Source organism: Melospiza melodia, chromosome 5, assembly GCF_035770615.1.
Source record: "Melospiza melodia melodia isolate bMelMel2 chromosome 5, bMelMel2.pri, whole genome shotgun sequence".
NCBI lineage: Eukaryota > Metazoa > Chordata > Aves > Passeriformes > Passerellidae > Melospiza > Melospiza melodia.
The window spans coordinates 92,055,872-92,069,426 of record NC_086198.1 but is presented as its reverse complement, the minus strand read 5'-3'; the positions used below and the strand labels follow the sequence as shown (position 1 = coordinate 92,069,426).

Genomic DNA, 13,555 nt, shown 5'->3' with positions numbered 1-13,555 from the left:
CTGTGAATTCTATGGATTCTGTGAATTCTGATTCTATCATTCTGTGAATTCTGTGATTCTGTAAATACTGTGAATTCTATTATTCTGTGAATTCTATTATTCTGTGAATTCTGTTATTCTGTGATTCGGTGATTTCTGTGATTCTGTGAATTCTGTGATTCCCTTATTCTGTGATTATGTGAATTTGGTAATTCTATGATTCTGTGAATTCTGTGAGTCTCTGAATTCTCTGGATTCTGTGAATTTTGCGATTCTGTGCATTCTATGATCCTGTGGATTATGTGATTCTGAGAATTCTGTGAGTTCTGTGGATTATGTGAATTTTGTGAATTCTGTGATTCTGAGGCCATGCTGGAATTCAGGCAGGAGCTCAGCTGCCTGGCTCAGGAGCTGCCAGATGCCCTGGTTTTATCCCAGCAGCTGGCCCAGAGAAACATTATCCAGCAGCCCAAATCTCTGCCTGCCTTTTAAACCCTGGAGGGGTGCAAAATTCTTTGCTTTCCAAAGGCAAGGATGGAGAGCTGGAGGAAAGGGTTTTCCCTGCTTTTGATCCTGGTCAAAGCTGGGGTTGGGGCTGTAACACCGTGTCCTGCCTGTCCTCAGCTTTTCTTTTCTTCTGATGATGAGAGGGAAAGACAACAATGGATTGATGGGAAACTTCATTAAAGAAGGAAAAATCAAGTTTTCCAGCTGTGAGGAATAACCCGAGTGGTGGATATATCCACACAAATGTTGGGATGGCTGTGCCAGGAACGTGGGCACTCAGGGATCGCTGGGGTGGCTTGCAGGGCTCGTTTTTAAAACAAACAGATCCCTTTTATCGCCTGAAACGCCTCACCTCCGCCAGGAGGAAACATGTGGAACAAAGAAACGCCACCATTAATCAGCTCTGGAGCTCGGGGCTTGGCTCAGGGAGCTCTTCCCAAAGCCAGGTACCCACCTCCCACAGTGCCTGGAGCCGGGCTGGCTGCTCCTGCTCACCCTGACATGGCACAGAGAGGGAAAGAATGGAATAATGGAATAATGGCTCCTTTCTTTTCCAGCTATCAGGAATGCACCACACCTGGTGCCCCTCGGGGAGTGTTTGCTGTCCCGGCGGGCGCCAAGGCCGGATTGTTTGCAAGGGGATTTATTGATTTAATATTTTTTTTTCTAATGAAATATTATTATTAAAAGCTAATTTGGGCCCCTGAGAGCGTGGAGGGGAAGGCAAAGCTCTTGGCTGGCACTGAAGAATGTCAACAAGCTGGGTTTGGCTCTTCCCAAAGCCCTTCTGAGCTGCAGGAGATGAGTTTGTCCGGGCTCTGCTGGGAAACACACAGGGGGATTTACCCACCCCAAACACCTGCAGCCACAAAGTCTGGTTTGGAAATACCTCATCCTAGTCCCCAGATTAGCCCCAGGTCTGTACAACCCCTTGGGAGGCTGCAGAGGGAAACTGAGGTTGAGGAATGCGCCAAGGACGGCGCTGAGTGCCAGCAGCAGGGGGAAAAAAAAAACAGATTAAAAACTTTCCACTTGGAATTCAGCAGCACTGAAACCATTCCTGCATGTTGGGGACACCCTGATCCCCAAAGAGATCAAGCCCTGAGGTTTGGGAAAGCACCAGGAGGGAGGAAGAGCAGATGGGAGGAAGGAGAGGAACAAAGTCCTACTGTGCAGGGGCTGGCTGGGCACCAGCTGGGCAGCAGTGATTTATTTACATTGCTGGAGGAGCTGGGAGAGCATCAGGGCCTCCCAGAGCCTGGCACTGTGCTCAGCCTGCTCCTGCAGACGGGTGTTTGTGTCCTTGCTGAGCTGTACAGGGTGGAGATGTGGGTTTTCCTAGCAGAGACCTTTTGGGAAATGTGTTTGTTGGAGGAGGGAGAGATTTGAGCCAAGAACAGATCCTGGTCTTTTCCTGGACCACCAGGGACCCCCTCCCCTGGGCAGGAGAGCCTTGGGGTGCAGGGGCCTGTGGGGATGCAGCTCTGCCCATCTCATCCCAGCATCCCTGATGATTTTGGGGGATGTTTCCACCCTCTCCTTTCTGCCCTGGTATCTCTGAGCCACCTTGAGAAGCCATCCCAGCCAATCTCCATAATGGGAACAGCATTTGCTGTCTTCCCATCCCACACTTTGGTGCACAGGAATGTTTCCATTCCTACAGACAAAAATAAAACTTTTTCAAATCATATTCTTTTCTCCTCTTTCTTTTTAGATACATAGAAAGGGTGAGATATAGGAATGCGCCCCCTGTTAACAGAGTGACAAAACTATCCTTTGTCCCCATAAAAAGGAAAAAAGCCCAGAAGTTTCTCTCCTCAATTAAGTGAAAAGATATCTCATAGGACTTTGGGGACTTCACCTCAAACTTAAGGATGGCCAACTGGACAGAAGCCAAAAAGTCCCACCTGATTAATTTACTAGAAAAAGAAGAGAACAAAAGGAAATAATCACTTTTGTGAGGTGTTTTACCAAGAGCAAGTAGACCTCTTGCACCTGGCTTGGTTTTTCCTGTAAAGAGTTTTGTTATTTTGCTTTTTATTAAAACCTTTTTGTTTCCAACACTGCCACAGAAGCCATCCTGCTGGTTTTATCCCTTCTAAGGTAGCTGAGCTATCTTGGTTGTGAAATAGATCTCCAAGAGCTTATGGAGAGCTGGCTCAAAGAGACCTACATTTCACCTGTCCCCTGTCCCTTGTCCCCTTGCCATTCCTGGCAGTGCTGGAGGCAGGGACTGCACTGCAGGAGAACACCTGAGGTGAGGCAGCCACTCCTGCCATGCCAACATCTCCTCTGGGATGCCTTGGCTGCTCCTCCAAGAGCTTGCCAAGGGCACAGCCAGGGATGGAATGAAGGCAGCAGCCCGTGGGGAGTGAAGGAGCCTGTGCTAGATCAGCTGATATAATTAGAAAGCAGGGACAAGGAGATGAGCTCCTGTGCCCAAAAGCTGGGCTGATTTTCCCAGCTCCAGCAGTTGAGCTAAGAAAAGCTCTGCCCTCCTCCCCCTGTGCTTGGGGGCACTGCCATGGTTTGGGGCACAGGGAGGAGCTCCCACATCCCAGATTTTCCAGGGATGGGGCATCTACATCTGCTCTGGGTGGTGACACCCACCACCGTCACCTCAGCCAGTCAGGGTCCTCTCACCCCCTCAGCTGGCCCACCAGGACTGGGCCCAGGAGGGCCAACTGGGACTGGGCCCAGGAAGGCCAACGGGGACTGGGCCCAGACAGGCCCACCAGGACTGGGCAGTGTCTGCCCCCCAAAACCACTCTCCAAGTTGACTTTGCCAACCAGCTCCATGTCCAGGTTGTGTCTCCTCATGTTTTGGTTCAGGCAAGAACCCCCAAATTTTCCCCAAATGGCCCCCAAATGATCCCAAATGGGCCCAAAATGACACCGCAAATAGGCCCAAAATGGGCCCCAAATGGGCCCAAAATGACCCCAAATGGGCCCAAAATTATAATCTACTTGCAAAACTCTCAGGCCAAGGCCCGGAGATGGTGGATTTGTATGGGAACATCTCCAGAAGATGAGGTGATGGAGTGGGAGAGCTGGGGGTGTTCAGATTGGAGAAGACTCTGGGGAGATCTTCCACCACTTTCCAGTGCCTAAAGGGCCTCCAAGAAAGCTGGAGAGGGACTCAAATGGGATATTAGGGGAAAATTCCTCCCTGTGAGGGTGGTGAAGCCCTGGCACAGGGTGCTCAGAGAAGCCCCTGGATCTCTGGAAGTGTCCAAGGCCAGGTTGGACAGGGCTTGGAGTGACCTGGGATGGTGGGAGGTGTCTCTGCCCATGGCAAGGGGGTGGAATGAGATGGTTTTAAGGTCCAGTCCATGAAATCCCAACCCCACAAGTCAGAGTTTCCCCATGGAAGAAGGAACTGGATGAGAGACCTCCATCCAGCTGCATACCCACCTGGTCTCCTCTGGCAGCACTGACCCCTCCAAACAACGCCCAAAACCTCCAAACTGACCTCAGAGCAAGGATTTAATAGGATTTAGCACCAGGGGAACCAAGCCTGGCTATTTGGGCAGTGCAGAACACACCTGGGCAGGCTGAGGAATGAGGGCAGGCTGGGTTTGGCTGGTCCCGAAGCCTCCTGAGCTGCAGGAGATGAGTTTGTCTGGGCTCTGCTGGGAAACACACAGGGGGATTGCCCACCCCAATATTCCTGCTGGATTTCTGGGACATTCCCAGCTGGTTAGGAGAGGAAATGATGGATTCTGCTGAGGGCTGGAGGGAACATGGAGAACAACAATGAGGTTGTAGAAACAACCTCGTACAACAAGAAATCCTGAGCCTACAGGGAAGATGAGTCCTGTGGGTGTTCAGGAGAGGCACAGGGTGCAGGATGAGACCCAGCCTGGTGCACTGGGCTTGTTCTCACCTCCCCTCCTAAATAAAGCCCCCCATCCCATCCTGCTCCCAACTTTTGGCATCACTCCCCAGACCTTCCCAGCAGGAATCCCCTCCAGTGCTGGACAGACAGACAGACAGATAGTCACTGCTTATCCCAGGTTTTCATTCCTGCTTTGGATCATTCTTTTTATTCCTGATCATTATTTTCCTCCTTCCAGAGGAAAGCAGCTCTTTGGGCCACACACCAAGGGATTTGGTTAATTCCTCACCCACAGAAGCACAGATATTTATTTAAAAGCTCCTCTTGTTATGTTACTTGGCAACTTGTGAGCCCGTGTGTTTCTCCAGCTGATAAATATTTGTGAGGTTGGTTGTGTGAAGAGCAGCATGTGTTAATGATCTGATTGCCTTTTTCCTGCAAAGGGAACGGGCTCTGTTGCCCATTGGTGCCACAGGAGCTGGAGGTGCTGGGGCTGGACACCAGCCCAGGTGTGCTCAGGTGGGCAGGAGGCCAATGGCACCTGGAATTTTTCAGAATTGGGGTGGCAGCAGGGCCAGGGAAGTGCCTGTCCCCTGTGCTGGCACTGCTGGGGCACCTCCAGTGCTGGGGAAACTTCTGGGCCTCCCAAAACAAGAAAGAGCTGGAGGGAGTGGAGAGAATCCAGGGAAGGGAACAGAGCTAGGGAAGGGTCTGGAGCACCAGGAGAGGCTGAGGGAGCTGGGAAGGGGCTCAGCCTGGAGCAAAGGAGGCTCAGGGGGGACCTTGTGGCTCTGCACAGCTCCTGACAGGAGGGGACAGCCGGGGGGAACAGGGACAGGAGGAGAGGGAATGGCCTCAGGCTGGGCCAGGGGAGGCTCAGGGTGGACATCAGGGAGAATTTCTTCATGGGAAGGGTTGCTAAGCATTGGAAAGGGTTTTCCAAGGAAGTGGTGGGGTCACAGTCCCTGGAATTACGCAAGGAATGAGTGGATGAGGCACTCAGCGCTCTGGTTTTGTTGGGGTGGTGGTTCTTGGTCAAAGGTTGGTACTCGGTGATCCCAGAGGTGTTTTCCAGCCTGAGTGAGTCTGGGATTCTGGGATCACACCTGTCTAAACCAATCTGCTGGCTCTGGAGCTTCTCATTGGCCTGTGATCACGATTTGACCCTGCAGGAAAGAGAGGCTCATAATGGGCCCAGACAAAACTCATCCTTCTGCCTCAGGAACCAGAAAAAGCCAACAGGACTCACATCTTCAAGGCAAAACCACAGTTTTGTGAGCTGGAAACTCAGCCACAATCCCTGATAACCTGATCCCCAGCCTTGCAGCCCTGCAGGAACTTCTGCAGCTCCTGCATGGCCCAAGGGGACCTTCAGCTCCCTCTGCCAGGACAGCTCTTGGCTCCAGCCCAGATCACAAGGCACGAGCAATCCCAATTTCCTGATGGCTGCCTTACAGTTACCTTTGCTTTCCTTGCTCTTCAGGGAGCTCCTTGGACCTTCCTCCCACCCATGGTGGGGCTCAGCCTGGTCCTCTCCCCCTTGGAGGTGCCTGGGGCTGTGGGGTGATGGAAGAGCTGAGTTTTGGGTGCTTTGGGGAAGCACCTGGATTACTGCAGGATCTCAAGGTGTTTGGTCCACCACCACCTCCAGGATGGAGCATCCCAACCTATGGCTCCTGGTGCCACCTTGTCCTGCTGGAACCTTGGAATGATTTGGGATGGGAGGGACCAGGGATGCCACTCCCTAGACCTTGGAAAGAGCTCCCACAACCAGAGGGTGAATCCAGGGGCTTTACCCAGCATGGAGCAGGGGTGTGGGGGAGCCAGAGGGGTTGGGGGGTGCCTGCCCGCTCCCCAATCCCAGGGACAAGGGTGTCTGGGCTCCTGGCCTCGTGTGCCTCCATTTCACTTTCAGATCCCTCAAATAATAACCGTGTTTGCCAGCTCCTGTGACAGGAATGACTAATGGGAAAGATCCTCTGAGAAGGGAAACAAGAAATCTCGTTTCACCCTTTGTTTGCTGGGTTTCTCTGACAGCCCTGGGAGAAAGCAGATTTTAAACCCTTCACCAGCTCCAGCAACACCCTCTTAACTCTTAACCTTCCCTGTCGGGATAGAACTCCATTCAGAAACTTTTTTTGCAGCCAGTTTATCCACATTCCTGCTCCATCCACATGGAGCTCCGACAGCTGATGCAACGTGGTTTTCACAGTGCATGTGTGGAAAACACCCTCCCCATCTGCCTGGTGTGTTTTTGCAAGTCAGGGGACCAGCCTTTCTCTCTCTTTTCCCGTTTTTTCCCGGGATGGGTGATCAAAGGTGCTCTTTTCACCATGATGGAAGCAGCAGGGGATGCCCGGGGCTGATGCTGCAGCCCCCAGGGATGGAGGGCTCTCCAATCCCACTTCTTGTAGGACGAGCTGCTGCTCTCTCCCAGATACCCACAGCCACATGCGGGACTTTTCCATTTGAGAGGGCTGGGAGTTGATCCCTAGGAACGCCAGCAAGGAAGAATTAGAGGAGGAGGAGGAGGAGGAGGAGGAAGAGGAGGAGGGGATCCCTGCATGGAGAACTGAAGCCACACAGGCACCGCGCTGTGTTTAAATGCCCAGCGAGCCAGCAGGGCCAATTTGAGCCCCTCCACCACCCCTCCTGTGCCCTGTTGCCATCACAAAGGCGACACTGGGGACAAGGTGCCCGCTGCCCTTGCAGCCAGGGCACCACCGCACGGCTCCGGCATTTCCACGCCTGTTCCCAGCCCGCTCGCCTCGCAGCCTTTGCAGAAAATAAATTCCCCAGCCAGGCTGAACTCGGATGACAGCATCGCTGCTATATTTAGCCACGCCAGATCGCCGCTCCAACCAGGGCCACACATAAACAAACCCAGCCCGCCCGGAGAGGGCACGGCCGGGGGATGGAGCGGCCTCCCGCTCCTGCCTGCCCCAAATTTGGGGTGCCCTGCGCTCCCCCGTCATGCCAGCACCTCCCTGGAGGGCTTGGCCGGCACAATCCTCTGCCTGAGCAGCTTTGAGGATGAAGGATGTGCCGGAGGGTGTTGGGAGCGGAGGGAGATGCCAAAGGTTATCCCGCGGGGCAAGCGGCATCTCCGGCTGCCATTGCACCTCTGGCTCCCAGCTGGAATTCAGGGAGCTGTCGGCATCCCCTCCCTCCTGTGGGGCAGAAAATGCCAGAAATGCCCCGCTAGAGCCGTGCCCGCCCTTCCCACCTCCACTGCTCATCTCCCTGCAGCTTTCCTGCCTGCTTCCCTCCCTGTCCGAGCCTCTGCCGTGGAGCTCGGAGCTGCCCGGGGAATTCACGGAGCTGCCCAGGCATCCACGGAGCTGCCTGGGCATCCACGGAGCTGCCCTGGGATCCACGGAGCTGCCCCGGGATGCAGGGAGCTGTTTGGGGATCCACGGAGCTGCCCGGGGCTCCACGGAGCTGCCTGGGCATCCATGGAGCTGCCCTGGGGTTCATGGAACTGCCTGGGCACCCACGGAGCTGCCCTGGGCTCCACGGGGTGTGGAGCAGAGGGAAGAGGTTGTGGATGGGCAGCAGGGTCTGTACCTGGCTCACTGGCAGGGCCTTGTGCTCCCTCCCCAGCTCCACATGTGGGGAAGGGGATGGGGATGCTCAGGGGATGCTCAGGAGGTGCTCCAGGGGTACTCAGGGGATGCTGAGGGGATGCTCAGGCAGTGTTCAAGGGGATACTCAGGGGGTGCTCAGGGGATGCTCAGGGGGTGCTCAGAGGATGCTCAGTGGATGCTCAGGGAATATTCAAGGTGATGCTTAGGGGGGAATGCCCAGAGGGTACTCAGGGAATGCTCAGGGGGTGCTCAGGGGGTGCTCAGGGGGTGCTCAGGGGATATTCAAGGGGGGATAACCAGGGGGGAATGCTCAGGGGGTGCTCACGGTATTCTCAGGGGAATGTTAAGGGAGTGCTCAGGGGACACTCAGGGAGATGCCCAGGGGATGCTCAGGGTATGCTCCGGGAGTACTCAAGGAATGCCCAGGGGGATGTCCAGGGGATGCTCAGGGGGTACTCAAGGAATGCTCAGGAGATGCTCGGGGAGTACTCAGGGAATGCCCAGGGGGTGCTCAGGGGGTACTCAAGGAATGTCCAGGGGGATGCCCAGGAGGGTGTGGAGCATCCAGCAGCCCAACACCCTCCTCTGAAGCAGAGGACCAATCTGGCCGCAGGCAGCCACAGGTCCCCAGGCTCTCTCCTCTGCTCCGAGGAGGGGACGGGGCGGCAAAGAGGGTCCCTGCTCGCCCCGGGCACACCCAGGGCGCGGATGGGGCTCTGTGCTGCACTGCAGCAGCTCCAGCCCCGCTCTCTGCCGGGGTGGGAGGTGGCAGAGGGGCTGCCCACCTTCACCTCCCCCTGCTCCGAGCGGGGTGAGCCACGGGGAGCGGCCACAACGGGAGATGGAGCCCGGGACCCCCAGGAGCAGCGGGGTGGGCGTGCACCCCTGGCCTGGGGGCCGCTGTTCCATCCCTGCCCAGCCTCTCGGGGGGATGTCCCAAGCGGGGATGGGGAGCAGCGCTGGGCTCCCACCGAGCCGGGGTGAAGCCTCAGGCGGGGACCCCCCTGCCATGACGTGCTGCCTCCCTCCGTCCCTCCCCACCGCCGCTGCTGGGCGAGGGCCACCCAGCACCGAGGCAATGACATAATTCCCAGCAACTGCACGTTAATCACCCGGCCGCCAGCAAGCCCTGCGAGCCTCCGGTCCAACCCCCAGCCCCGGGCACCGCTCCCCTCCCCGACATCAAAGGAATAAATGAGAGAAGGCGAGGGAAAGGTGACGAAGGGGAATAACCCGGCCCTGGCACTGGCACACGAGTCTGCCCCCCCTCTCCCCTCGCCGCTCCTCCCCGCCTCGCACTCTATTTTTGGGTGCTGTCACATCCCGATGGCCCCGCGGGGCCAAATCCAGGCAGCTGCGACTTTAGGCACAAACACGGCTCCCTCCCCTCCGTCACACCCGAAATCGGCGCTGCCAGCCCATCCTCCACCCCACCCCCTCCCCAAAATCCTCCTCCCCTCCCCCCTCCCCAAATCACATCTGGGTGGGTGGTTCGGGCGCGCCAAGCTCCAGCATCAGGTCCCCAAATAATAATCAGATCAAACCTCTCCCTCCGTGCACCCCACCCGCGGGAGACCCCCCCTTCATCATCACCCCCATCCCCATCCCACCTCCCCCCTCTCCCAGTTGCTCCCAGTCCCTTCCCAGCCTTACTCTTGGCGGGGATGCCGGGCAGCAGCGATGGGGCCGCGATCAGGGCTGGTGGCAGCCGGGCGGCCGCTCCCGTCCGAGGGGTCTCATTATCTCATTTTGTCCTGTGTCACCAACACTCGCACTCACACACACACACACACACACACACACTCACATTCACTCGCAGCCACGTTTCCCCCCCCTTCTTGCGGCAAACGGCGGCCAGCCCCGACCCCACCCCCTGTCACAGCAGCAGCCTAACAGCGAGCACCGGCAGGATGGAGGAGGATCTGCTCGCCTTCCCTTTAACTCTTGCCTCGCCACCCCCCAGGACAGGGCTCTGTCCCCGCCGACCCGCCTGGGGTGATGCTCGCACCTCCCTCGCCTTGCCGCCGTCCCCCCAGCAGGGCTCCGGGGCGTTCGGGGTGTGCCGGTGCCCTGGTTCTGTCCCCTGCTTTATGCCCCCCAAAAAAGAGCCCCCGAACAGAGCCCGGCAGTGGGGCAGGGGGTGTCTGGGGGGCACGGCTGGGCTTGGAGGGGCTCGGGCAGCCCCGGGGTGGGAGCCAAGTCTGCCTGCCTGGATCCACCATGAAAATCCCATTCTGGTCCCTGTTTCCCTCCCGTTTCCCTTTGGGGTGGAGGGGGCACAGCCTGAACCCCAATGGGGATGTAAGGTCAGTGTGGGGGAGGAAACAACTTCTCCCAGCCCACGGAGAATTCAAGGATCTGAGCTGGCAGGGGATGGGGGAAAACTCCCCAAATTCCCTCTGACACGGATGAGCTGAGAAAGGGACATCCAAATGGGCAAGGGCTGAAGGCAGGGCAGCTCCTGACTGTGACACTGCACTGATTGTCTTCTCCAAGGAGAAATGAGAGGTCCAAAAGGGAAAGGGGAAGGCGAAGGGGAAGGGAAAAAGGAAAGGGGAGGGAAAGGGAAAGGAAAAGGGAAAGGGAAAGGGAAAGGGAAAGGGAAAGGGAAAGGGAAAGGGAAAGGGAAAGGGAAAGGGAAAGGGAAAGGGAAAGGGAAAGGGGAAGGGGAAGGGGAAGGGGAAAGGGGAAGGGAAAGGGAAAGCGGAAGGGAAAGGGAAAAAGGAAAGGGGAGGGAAAGGGAAAGGGGAAAAGTAAAGGGGAGGGAAAGGAAAAGGGAAAGGGGAAAGGGAAAGGGAAAGGGAAAGGGAAAGGGAAAGGGAAAGGGAAAGGGAAAGGGAAAGGGAAAGGGGAAGCTCATGGTGCTGCCCATGGAGAGGTTGGTGGCACAACGCTCCCAGTTCAGGTCCTGCAGCACACTCTGCTCTCCCCTCAGCCTTTCCATGGATAGATGGAGGTTGCACCCCTCCTGCTCGTCTGTCAGGAGTCCCAGGAGGGAGGAAAGAGGCAGGAATTGCTGCTACTGAATTCTGCAGCTTTCCAGTGAAACAGCAGAGCAGGTAATTAATTATTGCTGCTAATGGTGCTGGCCAGGCCCTCGGCTGCTCCCCCAGAACCTCGGGCTGTGAGAATCTCCCTGCACAGGTTGTTGCTGACAGAGCTCCAGGGGCTGTGTGTGATCCTGCTGGGATGGAAAGGGCAGCTGAGGCTCCCTGATTTACTGACAGCCTCTGAGGACCGGGATTACACAGGCTGGGCAAAGCCACCTCTGCTGTGGGTGGGACTCTGCTGCTTCCCACCAGCACTGCCAAGCTGTGGAGCAATTCAAATCCTGCATGGACAACCTGGAGGGGTCTGTCCTGGCCCTCCTGGGCAGCCTGGTCTGCTCTGAGCCTGGCAGTGCTGCCTCTTTTGGGGACCATGCAAAGGTAGGAGGTGTCCTACAGGAAGCTCATGGAGATTTTTGTGCTACTCCAGCTTCAGATGCGCCCTGCTCCAGTTGTCACCCCACCACACATGTCCAGGACTGAGCACCAACCTGGAGCTGCACCTAATGGGAGATGAGCTCCAGCTGCCCTCTGCAAGGGACACTGGAGTGCTCCTGGACACCCTGAGGGAGCCTGCATGAGTCTCCCAACCCAAAATGGGTCATTCCTAGGCTGGGACAGGTCCAGTTTTGCAGCTGAGAATCAGAATCACAGAATCATTTAGGTTGGAAAAGGCCCCTGAGATCACTGAGTCCAAAAGTTAACCCAGCCCTGCTAAGAGGAGATGCTCTGATGGTGTAACAGCTCCACTAGGCCACCCCAGCACCCTGTCCCCAGCTGCAGCTGTCATTGGACACCCAAGGAAGACCAAAACAGGTCAATATTTCCTCTTGGCAGTCTCCAGCACCTCCAAGGAAGAAGTTTTTGCCAGGTCCAGACATCCCTGAGAGCTGAGAACCCTCAGTGTGCTGTGAGTCCATCCCCTGCAAGGTGCTGCCTCCTTGGGTGGGTTGAAGCCCAGAGCCTGTAGGACACCCCCACTCCCTCCCATTCCAATCACTGAGCCTTTTGATAAGGTTTATCTTGGGACCAGCACTGGGGCTGCAGGATCTTCACTCTCCTCCTCTATACCAATCCCTCTCCAAGTGCTGGCAGATGCAGATCTCCTGTGGCAGGGTGGGGTGAGCTCTCTCCCCAGGGAACAGCACTCTGCCCCCACTCCTCATCCTCATCCTCATCCTCATCCTCATCCTCATCCTCATCCTCATCCTCATCCTCATCCTCATCCTCATCCTCATCCTCATCCTCATCCTCATCCTCATCCTCGCCCTGCTAAAATCCTTAGTGGACTTTGTTTTCCCTTATTTGCTGAGTGTTTTGTGTGCAGGATTTTCACTCTCCCCCTCAACACCAATCCTCCTTCATTCATTGCAGAAAGCAGATTCCCTATGGCAGGCTGGGATGAGTTCTCTCCCCAGAGGACAGCATCCTCATCCTCATCCTCATCTTCATCCTGGCCCTGCTAAAACCCTGAGTGGACTTTGTTTTCCCTTATTTGCTGAGTGTTTTATGTGCAGGATTTTCACTCTCCCCCTCTACAGTAATCCCCCTCCATTCATTGCAGATTCCCTGTGGCAGGTTGGGATGAACTCTCTCCCCAGGGGACAGCACTCTGCCCCCACTCCTCATCCTCATCCTCATCTTCATCCTGGCCCTACTCAAATCCTGAGTGGACTTTGTTTTCCCTTATTTGCTGAGTGTTTTATGTGCAGGATTTTCACTCTCCTCCTTTACTCCAATCCCTCCAAGTGCTTGCAGATTCCCTGTGGTGGGTTGGGATGAGCCCTCTCCCCAGGGGACATCACTCTGCCCCTACTCCTCATCCTCATCCTGCCCCTTCTAAAACCCCAAATTTGGACTTTGTTTTCCCTTATTTGCTGAGTGTTTTGTGTGCAGGATTTTCACTCTCCCCCTCAACACCAATCCCCCTCCATTCATTGCAGATTCCCTATGGCAGAGTAGGATGAGTTCTCTCCCCAGAGGACAGCATCCTCATCCTCATCCTCATCTTCATCCTGGCCCTACTCAAATCCTGAGTGGACTCTGTTTTCCCTTATTTGCTGATTGTTTTATGTGCAGGATTTTCACTCTCCCCCTCTACAGTAATCCCCCTCCATTCATTGCAGATTCCCTGTGGCAGGTTGGGATGAGCCCTCTCCCCAGGGGACAGCACTCTGCCCCCACTCCTCATCCTCATCCTGCCCCTTCTAAAACCCCAAATTTGGACTCTGTTTTCCCTTATTTGCTGAGTGTTTTGTGTGCAGGATTTTCACTCTCCCCCTCTACAGTAATCCCCCTCCATTCATTGCAGATTCCCTGTGGCAGGGTAGGATGAACTCTCTCCCCAGGGGACAGCACTCTGCCCCCACTCCTCATCCTCATCCTGCCCCTTCTAAAACCCCAAATTTGGACTTTGTTTTCCCTTATTTTCTGAGTGTTTTATGTGCAGGATTTTCACTCTCCCCCTCAACACCAATCCCCCTCCATTCATTGCAGATTCCCTGTGGCAGGTTGGGATGAACTCTCTCCCCGGGGGACAGCACTCTGCCCCCACTCCTCATCCTCATCCTGGCCCTGCTCAAACCCTGAGTGGACTC

The 13,555-nt window shown here is 55.8% G+C and overlaps 1 protein-coding gene across 1 annotated transcript in view; it reads right to left on the bottom strand.

The window, feature by feature from the left end:
• LZTS3 (leucine zipper tumor suppressor family member 3) overlaps nucleotides 1-9,765 on the bottom strand; it is a 54,854-nt gene extending 45,089 nt beyond the window's left edge. Inside the window, exon 1 of the mRNA XM_063157864.1 lies at nucleotides 9,565-9,765. The gene's annotated coding sequence lies outside the window, so the exon portion shown is untranslated. The remainder of the gene's footprint in view (nucleotides 1-9,564) is intronic.
• Between the last annotated feature and the right edge of the window lie 3,790 nt (nucleotides 9,766-13,555).